This window comes from Phocoena sinus, chromosome 4 (genome assembly GCF_008692025.1).
Source record: "Phocoena sinus isolate mPhoSin1 chromosome 4, mPhoSin1.pri, whole genome shotgun sequence".
In the NCBI taxonomy this organism is placed as follows: Eukaryota; Metazoa; Chordata; class Mammalia; order Artiodactyla; family Phocoenidae; genus Phocoena; species Phocoena sinus.
The window spans coordinates 35,412,857-35,433,245 of record NC_045766.1 but is presented as its reverse complement, the minus strand read 5'-3'; the positions used below and the strand labels follow the sequence as shown (position 1 = coordinate 35,433,245).

The window sequence follows — 20,389 nt, the reverse complement described above, 5'->3', positions numbered from 1 at the left end:
ATAAAGAATACACAGCAAACAAGTGCTCTTGTTATGAACTTTGTATGAGTTTATTTCACCATTTGCATCTACAGTTTTTGATATGAGAAAGACAAACACAGGAGGTTGGGGGTGGATAACTTCCGTGGTTGTGTGAGGGGGTGTCTTGGTATCTTTCTCTCTTTTTTATTTTTTGGCGGGGGTGGGGGGACTTCCTACTCACCATGGAGATTACCAGTCAAACAAATCTCCAAAAAGCAATCTAGGGGTAGAAGGGATATCTGTTTAATTTCTTATAAAATGGGAATTTGCAGCTGGGCAAGAAAATTTGGGAAGGTTTCTTTCTGTGGAGCCAAAGGACCTTATACATCTTTTCCTGGCAGACTCATTTCTTCCTGGTACCCTGGCAGGAAGAAATCCAAGTGACTATTCTGGTGGCTTTTTCCTTTTTTCTGAAAGTCCAGGATTGCTTTCGGGATAAAGTTTCTTCTTGCCCATGGTGCTTTGCTGTGACATTGTAATTGCCTCTGTTGAATTGAATAATACAAATGGGTTGTTTCTATGGTATCGGCTAAGTGGGATGAAAAGGTGAAACCTTAGATCTTGCGCTGAGAGGTCACGGTGCTACCACCCCTCACACTAACTGTCCGTCAAAGCTGACGGGCAGTCAAGCTCTCCGAGCTCCGGCACTCATTTGTAACTTCCTGAGCAAATTCACGCTTGAAAAAGAAAATGACTTTAGTTTATGTTGTCACTAAGCCCAGAAAATCCCTGCCAACCCCAAGCTGCCAGCTTTTCTAGGACCTTCTTATTGGTGGAGAATTTTAAACTGAAGGTGAGTGAGGAGCAGCGTCTCCCAGTCCCTCCCAGCCAGGCTTTGAACTAACAATAGGGCAGGTTGAATGAAGGCTGATAAATGCAAATCCTGGAATCCCGAAGCCGGATCACACTGCTGCTGCCTGGGCCAGCGGTGGTCAGCGTTCCAACAGCTGCAGCCACCTGGTCACTCACCACGTCAGGATGCTCACTAGACTTCATCGTTTCAGCACCATTTGAGTGCCTACTGTGTGCAAGCTTTCGTCCGCCAGGGCCGTGCTCTTATTCACTGCTTGAGTCCACCTGCCATCAATTTGATCTGATTGAATAATTGGCCTGTTAGCGCTTAGGAGAAGCATCTGGAAGAAGAGATGGGGCCAGAGGGGTGGGGGCGGGAGGGAATAAAAGCAGTGTTAACTACCCTCTCTCTCCCTCAGTCTTAGCTGGACTTGACTCACAAGAGATCTCGTTGGTTATATAGTAGCATAATAGATGCTATTTTTCTTAGAATGGTACAAAACGCGAGGGGAGAGAAAATGGGCAGTTCGGAATTTAAGATGTGCTTCTGACACTTTTTACTTTGGTACAACCTGCACACAGTCCCTGCGCCCTTCCTCTCCAACTTCATTTCGCCAAACTCCTGTACTTTCCCACCACCGCTCTCCGCAGCACAGCCCTAAAATGAGTATCAAGGGGGTTGTTCTGGGTTTGGGAACCTTTGACACTTGAGGAAGAAGAAGAAGAAAAAGACTTCATTCCCAGTGCTTCTGGCCCTTGCCTGCCGGCGAGACCCGCAAGGAGGTGTAGGCCCAGGCAGGGGTCCAGGTCCAGCGCTCGGCCCCCTCCACCCAGCCGGCTGGGCCCAGTGGTGGCGGCGGGAGCTCCAGTCCGCTCTCCCGAGCTCCAGTTCCTGATTTCCGCGGGAGCTGCGGGGCTGGGAGGGTGGGGGCGCCGGAGTGAGCGTGAGCATTTGAATGAGAAAGCAGGTTGTGGCAGCGGCGCCCCACTCTGCCCAGCCCGTCTCGGGGGTTCTGCAGGCCGGTGTGGAGAAGGGCCCTTCTTGGGGGCTCTTCTGCTCCTCGACAGGGTTTTGAAGTTGGAGTCACAGGGGCCAGTAACTCATCACGCCAGCACTTTGGAGGCTGCTGCTCTGCCGGCGACTCCGAGAAGTCCTTCATCTCCCGAACAGCCAGAAGTTGAGTAGGTCAGTGCTTTGGGGGGGAATGGGGGTGGGGGACAAGAAAGAAAAAGAGGACTGTTACAGCAGTCCCCGTGTGCAAGTGAGCAGGTGGCTCGAGTTCCTCTCGTGGCAGTTCCAGCCGGGACACGCTCTTTAGGACGGTGTGAGTGGGGATCCCCCAAACCCTGTGCGGAGAACTGGACCTCGGCTGGTCTTGGGGTTCCGTAATTCGGCAGAATGGGTGTGTGCGCCCACGCCAGAATTTTATTCTCGGGTCTCTTGTGGTGAGTGGGGTTTACGCCCCGTGGACGGTAAAGCATCGCTCGTTGCAGGATGCTTCACCCCTACGCGGGACCCCCGGGACCTGTCTCTGACCGCGAGACGCCGCAAAGAGAGCAGGTCCGCTTTTCCCAGCAAGGGGAGTGCGGTGTCCATTACACTTGGAGTCTCACGGTTCTTCCTGCGCCCGGTGACCCCACTCAGGGCGTTTTCGGAGAAGACCTGGTGCTCTCAGCGCGAGGAGGATTTACTCCATTGCCCCTTCCTGGAATAAACCAGGGGCACCGGAGCGGCGCAGCGCTGAGCGGTAGAGGCAAGTCCGGGCCACACAGCAGCGCGCTCTGCGCCTGCGCGGGGTTCCCATGGCGACCGCGCCGCGAGTCCGAGACGCCAGCCCGCGTGCCCCCAAGCCCTGTTCCCTGTTGGGCGTCTGCGGCGCCCTCTTTCGCGCTCCCTCAGACTTATTCTTTGTTGTTTGTAACTCGGAATAAGTTTATGATCTCATTTTGACGGTAGGAGTTCAGCATTCAAACAATAACCAGTTAAAATTTAAAAGAGGACTCCCACCTCCCACGGCAATACCACTTTGATGTTAGACTGAAGAGGTGAGGAATTGCTTATTAGGGCAGTATTTGAGATTCCGCCCCCCCCCCAATCTAGCCCATGAAAGTGGAGACCAATAAAATATTTTTACTTACTGGTTAAGCAGTTTAAAAAAAAAATTGGTCAGGTGTTTGCTCTTGAGCATTAAGGGGACAGACCTGTGCCGGCTTTCCGCAGGTGGAGAGCCGGGCGCGTACAAACTGGCAGCACCTGTGTCTTCCTTTTGGCTTGTTGACGAGAACGAGATGCGTTCCAAAATGGACCAAAGTAAAATGCCAAAGAAAAGAAACAAGGGCTTTCCCAGAAGAAGTGATTGTTTTTCCAGTTGCTCCGGCGTTTTGGTCACTTCTGGGTTTAATCTTCAGGGAATGTTCAAGAAGCCTTAATACGAACCAGTCAGATTCCTCAAGCTTTCTGTTAAGAGATTGAGAGTCATTTTCCTTAAAATTGTAAGTTTTGACAGCTCCATCCCCTTTTAAAAGTTTCATTTGTTTACACACAGGTTAGCATTTGGCAAGGGTACACATCTTAAGGGGCATGTAGAATGAGCTGTAGCTTCCTGTGGCTCACTGTTCTTAGGTTGCATCAATATTTGGCAGCGTGTTTGGTATACCTAGTTGTTGTTAACTAAACATTGGTTAGAATTAACTGCTAATAAAAGTTTTAAAATGAAGTTACTCTTCCTGGGATAAAGTGTGGCATAAAACTACCTTAGATGAAGTAACACATGAGTACTGTCTTGCAGTATCCTATTTTTAAATAATCTGCCTTCAAGAATAGCAAATGTTTATTAGTGGTAGAAGTTTTCAGGCAATATCCTTCCACCATCAGCAAATGAAGTCAACGGTAATATTTTTCAGATGATTAGCAAATAACGTGCTGTTAAAATTCTCTCTCCCATCGCAGTCATTATAAATGCCAAGACATTATGCAGTCCATCTAGCTCAAATGTTTAAAAATGTCCAATTAAATTTTTCTTTTTTTTTTTCATAATTAAAAAAATAGAAAACCTCTTAATTTCCAGGTTCAGATACTTTGTGACCCTATTTGGTGGCTCGTAACTGCCTCCAGTTCCCTAATTCTCAGTGACATGTGTGTCTGCTGGTTCCAGGAGGTATAAACTGCAGTTTAGCAGATCATGGGATAATGAGATTGGGGGAAGGCTGGGGGGTGGCGATGGGATGAGACAAAGGGAGGGAAGGTTGATGGGCAGAGCCAGGATTTATCGCTGCACCAGATTCTTCATAAAAGCTGTTACAGTCATTGCTTCTGTTTGATAACATTTTCCCACATCAACATCAGTTAAACTTATTTTTAGAATCAGTCTTCTAAATATAAGGATAGAATTATAGAAATAGAATATGATAAAGGTGCTTTATGTTAGGGTGCTTTGATGTAATATACTAGGAAAACTGTTACATGCTTTCTACTTAATTTAGTCAACAGATATTTATTGAAAGCTAGTTATATATGATATAGACAAATAAACCTAGATTTCTGTCCTCAATGAACTGAGACTCGTGACTTCTGCAATAATTCTAATCCTGTTTCAGGTTTTCAGGGTACAGATACTATCTGGTATTCTTAAGGGGGGAGCACTTAATTAAGTGCCAAGTAATCAGATGTCTAGATTCAGAAACAAATGCTTAAATTCTGCTTAAAAAAAAACCCTGAACATTGTTTTTGAGCATTTTAAATAAGAATCTTATATATATGGTAAGCATCGTGTGCACCTATCTTTTTACATTTTTGTAATGTAGTCTCGGCCCTAAAACCTTCTTTCTTGGCAAGTGCAGCTCTGAGTTTGGGAGCAACAGAGGAATCCTGTAATTCTCAGGTTACTTAGATGAAGATAAGGTGAGTGATTCAGTAGTCCTTTGTTCTGGCTCCGTGTTTCACGACATAATAAACCTCCTGCAGCTCCCTTCTAAGAATAGTGTTGGTCTGCATGCTTGAAGGATCATGACTATCATTTCTCTGAGTAGAAAAAAAAAAAGGATACAAAATTATGGTAGACGGATAAAAGGAATACAGTAGGGCATTTGAACGTTTTAACTTTTGAACTGGAATAATTTCTAGGCATTCTTCACGAGTTCAGACTCTATTGAAATCCATTACAGCAGTGACAAACCTCTGGCATAATATTGACCAAGGTTGACCAACATTTCCTATTGTCACTCCTAGGACACAGAAGATTAGGGAGACTGTAGCCTCCTTTCCTTCACCACCTCATGAGTCTTTTATTATCAGCTCAGAGAAGCTTGCTGAAGATCATCCCCATTTGGTTATTGCTCTCTGTCTTGGAAAATCAGACTCAGCTGTGAATTGTGGCCCAAGTGGTGCAGAACTCATTACTTTGAACAATGCCTCCTCGGCCTGGGAAGCATGTTCTCTTTCCTCACTGGTAGGGGCTTATTCCAGGCCAGCTTTGCTCACGAGGAAAATCATTTAGACACAGTTCAGTGGACACTCACTCACATCTCTTTGACACCCGTGACGATTTTTGTTTAAGGAGAAATCCAGGACTGCTGTGGTAGGGTGTGCCGAATTAGAAGTGCATTTTAAGAAGCCCATGAAGAAGTTTACACAGCTTTGTGTTATTATCCTCAGTGTCTCTGTCTTCCATGCTTCAAAGTAAAAGAGGACAGGATGAACACAGGGACAACTAAGAAAACTTTTATAGCAAAGTTAAAAAACATTCTCATCAAGTCTGCATTTTAGATGCACTAAACTAAATGCTTGTACCTCATGATCATCATGAAATTACAGAGCAGAAAAATACGTCTACTATTATGTGAATCAGGACACCAGGGCCTAAGGCTGCCACAGGATTTTCTTAAAGTCACACAGCTAATAAATGAAAGAACCCAGGTGAAAATGTTCTGATTTCTAATGATCCTGCTGTTTCTAGGAAATCTAGGGAGGACAGATATGAAATCCTTGCTCTAGACTTTGGGTATTTGTAACCGTATGAACTTGCTATAGTTGTAGTTATAAAATGTTCAAACACCAGCCATGTTTTATGACTTAATCTAATTTCACCGAGTGGAATTGACAGTGGGCACCTTCTGATATTTGGTTATAACCACGTGTATATCATGAGAATGTATATGGTTCACATGCATAAACGCAAAAGAGATATTTTTCAGTATGTATTTTGGCCTGAGGAATTCTGCCATGATTAGGATTTAATACATGGTAGAGCAGCTTTTCTCGTTATTGTCCAGTAAATATCTTAAACAAGGAACTCTGGAAGTAAAGGAGGAAATAAACATTGATTTATTCCAACCATGTGCCTGGGCATTTATTTTAGGTCACTTTAAAATTCATAAAAAGACGCAGGAATTATTATCCCATGTTACTAGTGAGACCTGGAGATTTGTTTCTTGCCCAAGATCTAAGTGAGTATGGAATAGTCTTGGAATGTGAACCCAGGTCTGTCTGCCTACGTGCTCTATTACATCATGTTGCCACTCAGAAAGGCAAGGCTTAATTTATGAAAAATACTGAGTTTTCATTTCAAACTCACCATGCCAATCAAAATAGACATTTAGAGGTTTTTCTGTTCAGCTTTTTGGTGAGTGGAGAAGCTGCATTCCCTCTATGGAGTTTAGGAGGTTATAAATTCAGGCCTGGTTCCAGAAACACATTCAAGACTTTGTTTATAAACTGTTGGCTATTTGTTTAGAAGTGAGTGGTGTTTAGATTCTCTTCTGCAGATGCGTTTTCACATCAAAGTGGCCCACTTATCACTTTGAGGTTGTGTTGTCAAATTGTGCTGGGTCTAAGAGGACCCCTCATGATTTTAATGTGTATTTTCTGGCATCCCAAGACTTAGATGTTGATTTTTATCTTGCATAAACTTTACTGCTGGATAGATTCAGATGGTGTCTTTCTGTAATGCTTTTCAAATTGGAGACCTGAATCAACTTGCACAGTTGCTGAAAATTTCTAAATTTAGGCTAGAATCTGGAGTTTTGGTGCTTCTAAAACCACGCTGGCTGTGGTGTTGAGACTGTATGAAGCTGGTTTCAGATTTGCAGTATTTTTGAGTGGGTTTACCCATGAATAAACTGAGGCTCAGGAATGTCCACACTCACAGAGCTGAAATGGGACTTGAACCTTGACATTGCCAGCAGACACCTGGTCTACTGACCTTATTAGTACACCACACCTTAAAAGCACACCTCTATCCTGGGCCTTCTTTTCTCCCTATGTCTGACTGCAGGGGAGAAGAAAAGGTGGAGGGTTTCAGAAGACTGGATGCCAGCCTCGCTTGAGGCAACGCATAGGGCCCTGGAGTGCTCTGAGTTTCCTTCTTCATGAGTTTTTCTGTGTCTTATCCTACTAGCAGCCTCTTTTCTCTGTGGCTCGGTCTTCTGAATTTAGCAAGGGACTTAAGAACCTGTCCAACCATTCAGGTGCCCATGCCTTAGCTTTAAATTGCCACTGGAAGGCAGAAAGATCGAGTTTGGTGCTATCGCATGTGAGTTACTGATTAACTGATCTAAGGCAATCATGGTTTCTCTTAGATCTGCCTTCACTTCCTTGTTGCTAGTCCGCCAGAACCAAACATTTGAATTCAGCTTCCCACTTCCTCTTCTCTCCCTCTTCAATTTAACTGAAGGAGCCTCTGGATCTTGGAACAGCTCTCGTGGAGTGCTAGCGGAACCTCGGGTGGGAACTTTGAAGACCTGTTTTTTTTCAGGGGTCAGAATCCTGGACCAGAAGTTAAGTGAGTTGATTTGCTGTGTAATTGTATGTTATTTAGTTCTCTAGACCTCCTATTTCTTTTTGCCAAGCAACTGTTTCTTGACTTTGAGTGATATGGGATTGAAAAGAAATTTTTTTAAAAAAAGATTTCTTTATAGAAAAAGGAGTTAGTATTATGAAAAGATCCTTTGATTTTTATTTCAATGTAAAGACTGTTGGTTCCATACAACCATTTGTGTAAAACAGAAAGGGAGGGTTGAGAAAAGAAGGGAGGCTTTTCTTCCATGCATATAGAATATTTCTTGAAGGGTACACTAGAAACTAATGTTAGTTGCGAGACAGATACCAGAGGTAAACTCTTCATTGTATACCTTTATTATGCCTTTAGATTTTGAAACTTAATAAGTAAAATTAAAGTAAGAAAAACAATACTTGGGTTTCAATAATAAAGAAATAAGTAACCACCTCCTGGGTCCTAAGTGGTAGAAGTAGGAAACTGGGAAGTGATTTCAAAGAAGAGAAATTCTCTTTTTCACTATCTTAAGTCTCAAATTTCACGTTTAGTAATTTTTTTTTTTTTAGTCATTTTTAAATGTTTTTTTAACACTGGATTTCAATAACAGGGCTTGGGGAGGTCTGTTTTGAATTTTCATGGTTTTCTTCCCTCTCATAGAGCATCAGGTATTGGCTGCCCCCAGACTCAGTGGGCCAATGGGAATCAGACCTGTCCCACTCCTGAGTCACTAAACCGGTCTTATGCTGGCAGTGTGTTTATGGAGTGAAGCCCAGAAAGCCCTCCACACCCCACCCCATTTTTTTTACCCATAGAGAAATCCCTATAATGTGATGATTTTATTTTGCTGAGCAGTGTCTGAATGTGAATGTCGGAGGAATCTTTTCTTCTCAAATTGAACAAGGAAAAAAAAACTTGTGTACAAATGTTTTATTGTGAGCCACAGCTTTTCTTGTTTGAAATAGGTTGTGAATTGGAAGTAGTTTTCTGTTTACTGGGTAAATCATTAAAATACAGTCTTGGAAGAGAGTGAACACAAACTGTGTACCAACTTCTTTTTTACTTGTCAAAAGAGAAATGTGAAATCTATTTAGTGTCCAGTTTCAATCAAAAGCAAAAACTCAAGTCAGCGTCAGCTCTCAGCACTTTCTTGAAAATTTCTCATCTCAAATTTGGTGAAGTAAATAAAACATTCTTTCCTCACAAAATTCTTCTTATTACTCTGTAACTTTTGCTAGAAAATAACTGAATAGATCATACATTCTCATGTGTAAGTTTTTTTTAAAGCTAAAAGGGCATTTAGTGAAAATTCTCTCACCTCTGTTCTTCAGCCATCCAGTTCTTTAATAGACCAATAGTGTTATTAGTTTCTTATGTATTTTTTCAAAAAGATATATATATACAAGCAAATACATATGGATGCTTTCTTCCTTTTAAGAATCAAATGGTAATGCACCATCCATATGATTCTGCATTTTTTTCTTGTAACAATATATTTTTATATCATTCCATATTAGCACATAGAGCTTCTTAATTCTTTTTTCTTTTTACTTTATTTGAAAAAAGCAGTTGTAGGTACACAGCAAAATTGAAGGGAAGGTGCAGACTTTCCCATGTGCTCCCTGCCCCACCCATTCATAGACACCCCATTACCAACAACCCCCAGCAGAATGGTGCATTTGTTACAATTGATGACCCACTTTGACACATGATAATCACCTAGATTACATGGTTTACATTACAGTTAACTCTTGGTGTTGTGCATTCTGTGGGTTTGGACAAATGTGTAATGACCTGTATCCATCATTGTGATATCATACACTGTGTTTTCACTGCCCTAAACATCTTGTGTTCTGCCTTCACCTACTGCAGGATATCTCGATTACTTCCAAGTTTTGGCCATTATGAATCAAGTTGCTATAAACATTCATGTGGAGGTTTCTGTGTGGACATATGTTGTCATCTCCTTTGTGTAAATACCAAGGAGTGCAACTGCCGGATCGTGTGGTAAGAATATGTTTAGTTTTGTAAGAAACTGCCAAACTGTCTTCCAAAGAGGCTGTGCCATTTTACATCCCCACCAGCACGGAAGGAGCACTCCTGTTGCTCTACACCCTCACCGACATTTTGTGGTGTGAGTGTTCTGGATTTTGGCTATTCTAATAGGTGTGTAATCGTATCTCGTTTTAATTTGCATTTCCTGATGATTTATCACGTAGAGCATCTTTTCGTATGCTTCTTTGACGTCTCTGTATCTTTGGTGAGGTGTCTGTTAAGGTTTCTGGCCCATTTTTAAATCAGGTGGGATTTTTGTGTTTTAAGAATTCTGTGTGTACTTTGAATAATAGTCTTTTATCAGATGTGTCTTCTGCAAATATTCTGTGCCAGTCTGTGGCTTGTCTTTTCATTCTCTTGACATTGTTTTTCACAGAGCAGAAGGTTTAAGGTGTAATGAAGTTTAGCTTACCAATTCTTTGTTTCATGGATCATCCCTTTGTTGTTGTATCTAAAAAGTCACCACCATGCCCAAGGTCATCTAGATATTTTTCCTATGTTATCTTCTAGGAGTTTTATAGTTTCGTGTTTTAAATTTAGGTTTGTGATTCATTTTGAGTTAATTTTTGTGAAGGGTATAAGGACTATGTTTAGATTCGTTTCTTTGCATGTGGATGTCCAGTTGTTCCAGCACCATTTTTTTTGAAAAGAACTGTCTTTGTTCCATAGTATTGCCTTTGCTTGTTTGTAAAATATCAGTGATTCCATTTATGTGGGTCTATTTCCGGGCTATGTATTCTGTTCCATTGACCTATTTATCTACTCTTTCTTCAATACCACACTGTCTTGATTACTGTAGCTTTAGAGTAAGTCTTGAGTAGGATAGTTTCAGTCTCCCAACTTTGTTCAGTATTATGTTGGCTATTCTGGATTTCTTTTTAAGGGCCACCTATTTTCCAATGTATGGATATACTAAAATTTAATCAGATTAATGGACAATTAGGTAGCTTCTGATCTTTTGAAAAAATGGTACAGTAAATAACTCTATATATACACTGTTTGCATGTTCAAGTATGGCTATAGAATATATTTTTGGAAGTGGGATTGCTGAGTCAAAAGTATATACGTTTGTATGGGGCTTCCCTGGTGGCGCAGTGGTTGAGAGTCCGCCTGCAGATGCAGGGGACACGGGCTCGTGCCCCGCTCCGGGAAGATCCCACATGCCGCGGAGCGGCTGCGCGTGAGCCATGGCCGCTGAGCCTGCGCGTCCGGAGCCTGTGCTCCGCAACGGGAGAGGCCACAACAGTGAGAGGCCCGCGTACCTCTAAAAAAAAAAACAAAAACAAAAAAAAAAAAAAAAAAAAAAAAAAAAAAAAAAAAAAAGTATATACGTTTGTAATTTTGATAAATATCGTCAAATTGACTTCAGTAGAATTTGTACAATTTTTACCCTTATCGGAAATGTATTACATGACGATTTCTCCACACCCTCACCAATACAGTTTGTCATTAAACTTCTTGATTTTTGCTAACCTGATGGGTAAAAAATTACCATCTTGATATAGATAAAACTTGCTTTTCTCGTATTGACTTACGGGTAACTTTACAAATTTCCATTTTGAGCAGAGCCTCAGAGTAGAAGGTGTCACTTCATTCTTTCTATTATAGATTAAAATATCAGTTTTGAAGAGACAAATGAATAGGTTTCAGATCACTGCCTGATAGAGGATCAGAGTCAGCACACTTACTTTTCTTATATGATAAGCATTTAGTTGCTTTTCACACTTTCTTCCAAGTCTCCAATATTTCACTCATCTCCCCAGGTCTGGGAGAGTTGGTGTCTTTGGAATCCAAAAGTATCTCCAGTCCTGGCAGGACGGTGTCAACACTGGGCTTGGCTGTAGCACTGCTTGGTTCCACTGCCTGGGATAGAAGCTAACTTGAATTCCTTATTGTCTCTTGTGGCTGTATAGGTTCTTGTGTCCTAGCATTACTGAAGGAAAGAAGAAATGTTGAGCGTTCAGACTTAGGTGGGTTCTGATTGTGTTTGTTTGGACACTCAGGAGAACCCTGCTCTTCCTTGAATGTGGACGAGATTCTTTTGGAATAATGGAGGATTCTGAGGGTGGCCATGAACCAAGACCTGGCCACTAGAATAGTGTCTCAGTCTGGTTCCTATGATTTTAGTGGGAACATATTAGATATTCAATGGAAGGAAACTATGCAAGAGAATATAATAGAAAACATATAGGCCAGTGACAAATAACCAGGAGTTAGTTTCTGTGTCTATAATCTATTTTGTTCTAGTTTAAGAAGAAAACATCAAATCCACACTATAAATTCCATTTGAGGAATTTGTAATACTGCTTGGGTTTTATTTCCCTATTTTTTCTCATTAATGCTTTCTATGACACCTTTCATCAGATGTCAACTTCAAACAGGCTGTTTATTACCTAGACTTAAAGAATCAAGAACTTATAAGCTTGAAAAGAGTAAGTTAACACGAAATGTGTTAGATGCATTTAACTTGGGCTACCTCTATCAGCTTCGGATTTTTTTCCCCAGAGCTTCTTAAAAATTAAGGATACGGCACATGAAAAACAAAGCTGGGTTTCCACAATTCAAAATATTTGACTAGATTTTTTTGCTGTTCTTTTGAACTTGAGAATTTATATGAACAAATTAGGTTTAATATCCCATCTCCTTCTGTATTGCTTTTAGGACCTTTTACTTGTCCTTTTTATAATTTCTGATATTCTTATATTTGCATTGATATAAGTTCTCTGTTGAACAGTTAGCAAGTTAACATCTCTGCTGGTTTAGAGAAACTAAACTTTAATTCTTAATTTTACCACCATTGTCTTAGGCTGAAATGTTTGCAAAATTGTCTTTGATCCCTACCATCCTTTTAAAGAGAGGCCTATTGTGGGATTTATATTCTGAATAAGTTATGTTTAGGCATTCTTGGTGAAATGTTATTTTTGCCAATTTCCTTATATATACTTTGTTATAATCACAATGTATTTTTTTATTTTTTTGGCTGTACCATGCAGCTTGTGGGATCTTAGTTCTCTGGCCAGGGAATCAAACCTGTGCTCTCAGCAGTGAAAGGGGAGAGTCTTAACCACTGGACAGCCAGGGAATTCCCTATCACAATGTATTTAAACATCATATTAACAATGTAAATTAGTAATTTTTACCTTGATAACTGAGCAGTATTTTGAGCATTCACAGTGCCTTCCTACTAAACTGCCCTTCCTGTTCCCCTCCATCTCATCCTCCCTCTTTTAAAACTACTGATCTTTTGAGATCTAGCTCTATGCTCCCACCGTCCAGGAACTCTTTCCTGACAGCCTTGGTTTCTTTTCTTTGAACCTTTACAGTATGCTTCATTTGCCACCAATCATACATTCTGCCTTTTCCTGTGCAAGTTTTATATAAATCTTTTGTTTCTATCTATGCACTATTGTCCCATCTAGATCGTTGGCTTCTTGATGACTGGGACAGTGTTTAGGCATCTCTCCCTCCCCTCAGTACGTATAGTAGAGCCCAGAGCATACTTGTGGGTTATTTGATTCATAAATTGATTTGATTATAGCTTTTTGCACATTAAGGGGTCCTGAGATCCTATTTTTGAACACAAAAAGGGGGACACTTCCCTTACCCTGCTGTGGTTGGGAAGGAGAGAAGGTATTGCCTGGAGGTTTAGTTGCCCAGCTCAAGGCAGATCTCCTGTTGGAGCCGGGCGTATTGCTCGGTGGAAGGGTTAGGGAAAGCAGGCAAAGTTGGGAATCCAACACATTCCTTGTGATAAGCTCCCTTCTCTCACTGGTGGGTAGGGAAGTGGACAGGAGAGAGGGTAAGATGAACTTGGGAAAGCTGGGGGATCTGCCCTTCTCTGGGGGTTGCCATTTCTGAGACTGAATTTTGGGCATCCTTATATATGAGGGAATTGTGGGTGGAGCTATTCTGAAGTCCATTTCTAATATTCAAAAAGTATGGAATCACTGGTTTAGAGACAACTAGTATAAATCAAGGATTTTTTGGATGTCAGTGTGTCATCAGGAATAGTCTTCATATATGATCAAAGGTGTTAATATTGGGCTGGATTTCAAGACTGATGGCCACTGAGAGTTGAAATCTAATTACCAAACAGTCATTCCTTTGAGTGTTTTTTTTCTCAATGTAGTTTTAATTTCCAATCTGCACTTCGTGCCCACTTTTAAAGTGAAGGAATATATTTTTAGAAAGATGAAAAATATCTCAACCCTTACATGAACATAGGGAATTGGAAAAGATTGTACATTGAAAAGTCTGGATCTCATTACTGAGTTTGCCATACCTAGTAGTGCGTTCGCTCCCTTTCTCTTTCTTTTATTGTCTTTTTTCTCTTTCCCTGTCTTATATTCATTATTTATTAGGGAGCAAAATTACGTAGATCTTAAGAGTGTAATCACTGACGTTAATTTTTATTTAGTTCAAGTACCAGTGCTGTCACTTGATAGCTGTGGACCTTAGGTAACTACTTAACCTCTCTGTGCTTCAGTTTCTCTATCTGTAAAATGGGGATAATAATTATACCTAGCCCTTAGGATCACTGTAAAGATGAAAAAAATATTGTTTCGTAAAATATTTACCACAATACTTGACACATAGGAAGTGCTAAAAAGTATCAGCCGTTATTACAAATTAGCAGGCACTGAGCCTAATAAGCTTTTGGGTTAGATCAGGTCCTGATTTGACTGTCAGATTGCAAGGTTCTGTGGCTTTGAATGTGAATTCCCAGGGTTGAATTCTGTTTCTAGCAATATAGTTCACTGATACTCCCGATGAAACAATTTGAATATGTTGGGTACAGAAGAAAGATTATTTTCTTAAGTGCAGTAACCTGTAAGAAAGTAATGAATATTCAGGCTTTAAATGCTAAGTGAAGAGGGGTCTACTGAGCAATGAAGCTGGCTTTTTGCCTTGAGGACATTTGCCAAACCAGGTTAACTTGAACTTCTGCTTTCATGGCCTGAGGGCACAAGGGACAAGAGATAAAGTTAAAACATCTGAGAAGGGACCATTTGGTCATAAAGCTAGGACTTCAAAGGGCTTCTCCCTCATTGTAAGGGTGAATTAGAATAAAAACAAAAATAAAAATAATTATCTACCTTCTTTCTAACCCTATAATATTGTAAGGAAAATCACCTTTCAAAAATCTTGGTTCTGAGCAGACCCTGATTATTTGGTCCTGAGAATTTGTGATCCTGAGCCAGCTTTAATACAGATTTGCATCTGGAATCATAATAACTAGGTGGTCAGAAAAACCTCAAGATGAAAATTTGATTTAAAGAGTTCCTACATTGCAAGTGTCCCTAGTACTGAGCGAACACCAATTTTCCCCCTTCTTTTGGAAGAATCTATTTTTATCCTAGACTTCAAAGAATCCCCACCAATGAAATGACTGGGTGGGCCAAAATGTGCCTTCTGTTTTTTAAGTAAAAATAAAACACATTTTTCATTTTCACCAAGAACTTTATTAAACAGTGTATTCACCCTTTTGTTCCACTACCTTCTACCATTTTTCATGAAACTTCATAATTCCTTCTTCCCAAAACTTTTAATCTTTTTGATCAAAGAACTATTCCAGGTGCCTTTTACAGTCTTCCAGGGAACTGAAATTTTTTCCATTAAGAGAATTTTTAAAGACCGAAATAAATTGAAATCTGAAGGTGCAACGTCTGGTGAATATGGCAGATGAATCAGAACTTCCCAGCCAAGCTGTAACAGTTTTTGCCGGGTCATCAAAGAAACATGCGGTCTTGCATTATCCTGATGGAAGATTATGCGTTTTCTGTTGACTAATTCTAGGCGATTTTCATTGAGTGCTGCTTCCAGTTGGTCTAATTGGGAACAGTACTTGTTGGAATTAATAGCTTGGTTTTCCAGAAGGAGCTCATAATAGAGGACTCCCTTCCAATCCCACCATATACACAACATTACCTTCTTTGTATGAAGATTGGCCCTTGTTGTGGTTGGTGGTGGTTCATTTCACTTGCCCCACGATCTCTTCCATTCCACATTGTTGTATAGTATCCACTTTTCATCGCCCATCAATTTGTTTTAAAAGTGGAACGTTTTCGTTACGTTTCAGTAGAGAATCGCATGAGGAAATACGGTCAAGAAGGTTCTTTTCGCTTAACTTATGTGGAACCCAAACATCAAAGCGATGAACATAACCAAGCTGGTGCAAATGATTTTCAGTTCTTGATTTGGATAGTTTGAGTATGTTGGTTATCTCCCTCGTGGTATAACGTTGATTGTTCTCAATTAATGTCTCAATTTGATCGCTATCAACTTCAACTGGTCTACCCGACCATGGAGCGTCGTTCAGCGAGAAATCTCCAGCACGAAACTTCACAAACCACTTTTGACATATTTGATCAGTCACAGCACCTTTTCCATACACTGCACAAATCTTTTTGTGCGTTTCAGTTGCATTTTTACCTTTCTTGAAATAATAAAGCATAATATATGGAAAATGTTGCTTTTTTCTGCCATCTTCAATATTAAAATGGCTATAAAAATTCACCAATTTTGATGCCTTTAAAATTTTTTATTTTTTAATAGATCTTTATTGGAGTATAATTGCTTCACAATATTGCGTTAGTTTCTGTCGTACACCAGAGTGAATCAGCCATATGCATACATATGTCCCCATATCCTCTCCTTGAGCCTCCATCCTGCCCTCCCTATCCCACCCCTCTAGGTCATCGCAAAGCACCGAGCTGACCTCCCTGTGCTATGCTGCTGCTTCCCACTAGCTAACTATTTTACATTCAGTAGTGTTTATATGTCGATGCTAAGCTCACTTTGCCCCAGCTTCCCCCTCCCACCCCATGTTCTCAAGTCCATTCTCTGTCTACATCTTTATTCCTACCCTGCAACTAGGTTCATTAGTACCATTTTTTTTTTAGGTTCCATATATATGTGTTAGCATATGGTATTTGTTTTTCTCCTTTTGACTTACTTCACTCTGTGTGACAGACTAGGTCCATCCACCTCACTACAAATAACTCAATTTCATTTCTTTTTATGGCTGTGTAATATTCCGTTGTATATATGTGCCACATCTTCTTTATCCAGTCATCTGTTGATGGACATTTAGGTTGGTTCTGTGTCCTGGCTATTGTAAATAATGCTGCAATGAACATTGTGGTACATGTCTCTTTTTGAATTATGGTTTTCTCAAGGTATATGCCCAGTAGTGGGATTGCTGGGTCATATGGTAATTCTATTTTTAGTTTTTTAAGGAACCTCCATACTGTTTTCCATAGTGGTTGTATCAATTTACATTCCCACATATGGTGCAGGAGGGTTCTCTTTTCACCACACCCTTTCCAGCATTTATTGTTTCTAGACTTTTTGATGATGGCCATTCTGACTGGTGTGAGTTGATACCTCATTGTAGTTTTGATTTGCATTTCTCTCTTTTTTGACCCACCTCCTAGAGTAATGGAAATAAAAATAAACAAATGAGACTTAATTAAACTTAAAAGCTTTTGCACAGCAAAGGAAACCATAAACAAGATGAAAAGAAAGCCCTCAGAATGGGAGAAAATATTTGCAAATGAAACAACAGACAAAGGATTTATCACCAAAATATACACCCAGCTTATGGAGCTCAATATCAAAAAAAACAATCCAATTAAAAAATGGGCAGGGGCTTCCCTGGTGGCACAGTGGTTGAGAGTCTGCCTGCTGATGCAGGGGACACGGGTTCGTGCCCCGGTCTGGGAAAATCCCACATGCCGCGGAGCGGCTGGGCCTGTGAGCCATGGCCATTGAGCCTGCGTGTCCAGAGCCTGTGCTCCGCAACGGGAGAGGCCACAACAGTGAGAGGCCCGCATACGGCAAAAAAAAAAAAAAAATAATAATAAATGGGCAGAAGACCTAAATAGACATTTCACCAAGGAAGACATACAGGTGGGCAAGAGGCACATGAAAAGATGCTTAACATCACTAATTATTAGATAAGTCTTTTTTTTAAATGCACACTGATATGACAGCTATCGCATACAATTTAACAAAATTGTTTCAAATGAAGTTAAAGGCATCTAAGTGCTACTAGAGCCATCTTAAGGAAAAAAACTGAATGAACCTTTTGTCCTACCCAATAGAAGGAAAATTAGCATCTCATAGTTTGAAAAAAATCACTAAACACAAGATTTAAGCTGAGAACCAGAAACTCTGAAGTCTAACCAAGCTGATTTTAGAAAGAACCAAATATTATAGAACTTGGGGAAAAAATAACTCAGTGAACAGATTAACCCAAGCTGAACAGGGAAATTGTCAACTGAATGATAGATCTGAAGAAAATTTTCAGATAGCAACAGAGTGGCAAGACAATGAAAACCCCAAAATAAAGGTTAATCAATGTGGAAGACAGAGAATTCAGACTCAATATGTTTAATTATAATTTCAGAAGAAGAGAGAAAATGGGAAGAGGCAACATTTAAAGAGATAATGACTGACAGTTCTCAAGGACTGATAAAAAGTATCACTTTCCATATTCATGAAGTCATCTGAATTCCATTCGGGATAAGGAAAAATCCACACAGACAAAATATAATTAAATTGCAGAACACAAAATATAAAGAGAAGATCTTAAGGTCAGAGAGAAGAGGCAGCTTATTTTCAAAGACATGACAAATTATCCTGACGGTGTGACAATAGAAGCCAGAAGACAGTAGAATATTAAATTTCATGCCCTGATAGAAATTAACTATCAGCTTAGGATTCAGTTTTCGTTAAGAATATCTTTAAAAAGCAAAGACAAAGACTCTCAGACTTAAAACCAACCAACCAACAAACAAAAAAACCGCAACAAACCCTAGAATTCTAGCAGATCCTCACAAAAAGGATACATTTCAGGCAGAAGAAAATTATTACCAGATGGAATGTCTCAGAAACAAGAAATGAACAAAGAAAAGGAAAATTTGTAAGTAAAACACACATTGACTGTATAAAGTAGTAATCATGTCTTCAGTGGGAACTAGGTAAAATAAGTGACATAAATAAATTGGAGAAGCAGAAGGAGTCAATATCTTTTAAAGTTCCTGTATAGTTTGGGAGGAAGTTAAAGATACAGATTAAATTTATACTTTGATAAGTAAAGTGTACCTGTTAAAATTTCTAGGGCAACCACTAAAATTTAGTAAAAGAATGAATGAATAACTTTCCAACGGGGAAAATTGAAATGAGAAAACTATTAAATCTGAAGTCAAGAAAGTTGAGAAAAGAAATATAGAATAGGCGACTAGTAGCAAACACAAAATAAGATGTAGAAATAAAATCCAATGTATTAGCAACTATAAAGAAACCAAAGATTGTTAGACTAGATGAAAAATGAAAATTCGGCTATTTGCTGTTTATAAAAGACATGTCTAAAACACAAGGGTACAGAAAGGTGAAGGTAAAATAATAGAAAAAGATAAATGAGTGATTACAAACTAAAAGCTGTCACTATTAACATCAAAACTAAAAGCTGGCGATATTGATATCAGATGAAATAGACTTTAAATGTCAAAAGCATTTTTAGAGATAAAAGAAGGTCATATTGGTTCAAAAGTTTGAACTCATCAGAGAAAAACCTTTTGTGATTTGTAAACATGGTCTCAGTATAACGCAAAACGTGGTCTCTAATACGTGGTCTCAACATATATTACGCAAAAATTGAGAGAACTACAATGGGAAACATATAGTCCCAGTGATTTTTTTTTTTTTTCCATGCCGCGTGGCTTGTGGGATCTTAGTTCCCCAACCAGGGATTGAACCTAGGCCCTCGGCAGTGACAGCATGGAATCCTAATCACTGGATCACCAGGGAATTCCCTTCCTAGTGATATTTAAATATACTTCATCAGTACTTGATAAAGAGGGGAAAAGGTCAGCTACCACACACAAGATTTGAGCAATACAGTTAGTAAGTTTGAGCTGATAGACATGTGAAGGTCATTGCATCTCAAAACTGCAGAATACACATTATTTTCAAACACACATAGAACATTACAAAAAGTGACCTCAAACTATGTCATCATAGTTGTCTTAACAGCAAACAGTGATTGGTATCAGCCAGACCAGATCTGTGATCACAGTGCAGTTAAGCTAGAAACTGATAACAAAAGATGACTATGAATAATTATAGAAATATATTTCAAAATGACCTTTGGATCAAAGAAGTTGCAGTGGAAATCAGAACATATTTTTAACTGAATGATAACAAAAATATTTTGGGTCAAGACTTGGGGTGGGGATAAGCAGCTAAAGCATGTATAAATGCTTATATTAGAAAAGAAGAAAGCCTGAAAATTAGCTAGATGTTGAAGTTGAAGAGTTAGAAAAAGATGCAAAGTAGACCCAGAGAAAATAGATGGAAGGAAATAATAATTCCATATTATTCAATGGAAAGGATCAAAAATGATACAGTTTGGCTCTTGGTAAAAGCTAGTAATGTTGATGAACACCTGGTGAGGCCGATTTCAAAAGGAGAGAGGCACAATATTCCTAAACAATATTAGGAGTGGAAAGCAGGTGTAGATAGTAAAAAAAGTTATGAAATACATTATGCTAAAACATTTGAAAGCTTAGAGGAAGTGAATACCTTTCTAGACAAGTATAACTTATTAAAACTCAATTAGAAAAAATAGGCTGAATAATTCTATAATTTTTAAATTAAATAAGCTATTAGTCAAATATTTCTCCATAAAGGAAGGTCTAGGTTTAGATGGGTTTATGAGCAAGTTCTACCAAGCACTCAAGGAAAAA

At 39.7% G+C, this 20,389-nt stretch overlaps 1 protein-coding gene across 1 annotated transcript in view; it reads left to right on the top strand.

Moving 5' to 3' along the window:
- Window positions 1–7,542: 7,542 nt before the first annotated feature.
- The window catches only part of PLCH1 (phospholipase C eta 1), a 237,967-nt gene continuing 225,120 nt past the window's right edge, over window positions 7,543–20,389 (top strand). Inside the window, exon 1 of the mRNA XM_032631291.1 lies at window positions 7,543–7,592. The gene's annotated coding sequence lies outside the window, so the exon portion shown is untranslated. The remainder of the gene's footprint in view (window positions 7,593–20,389) is intronic.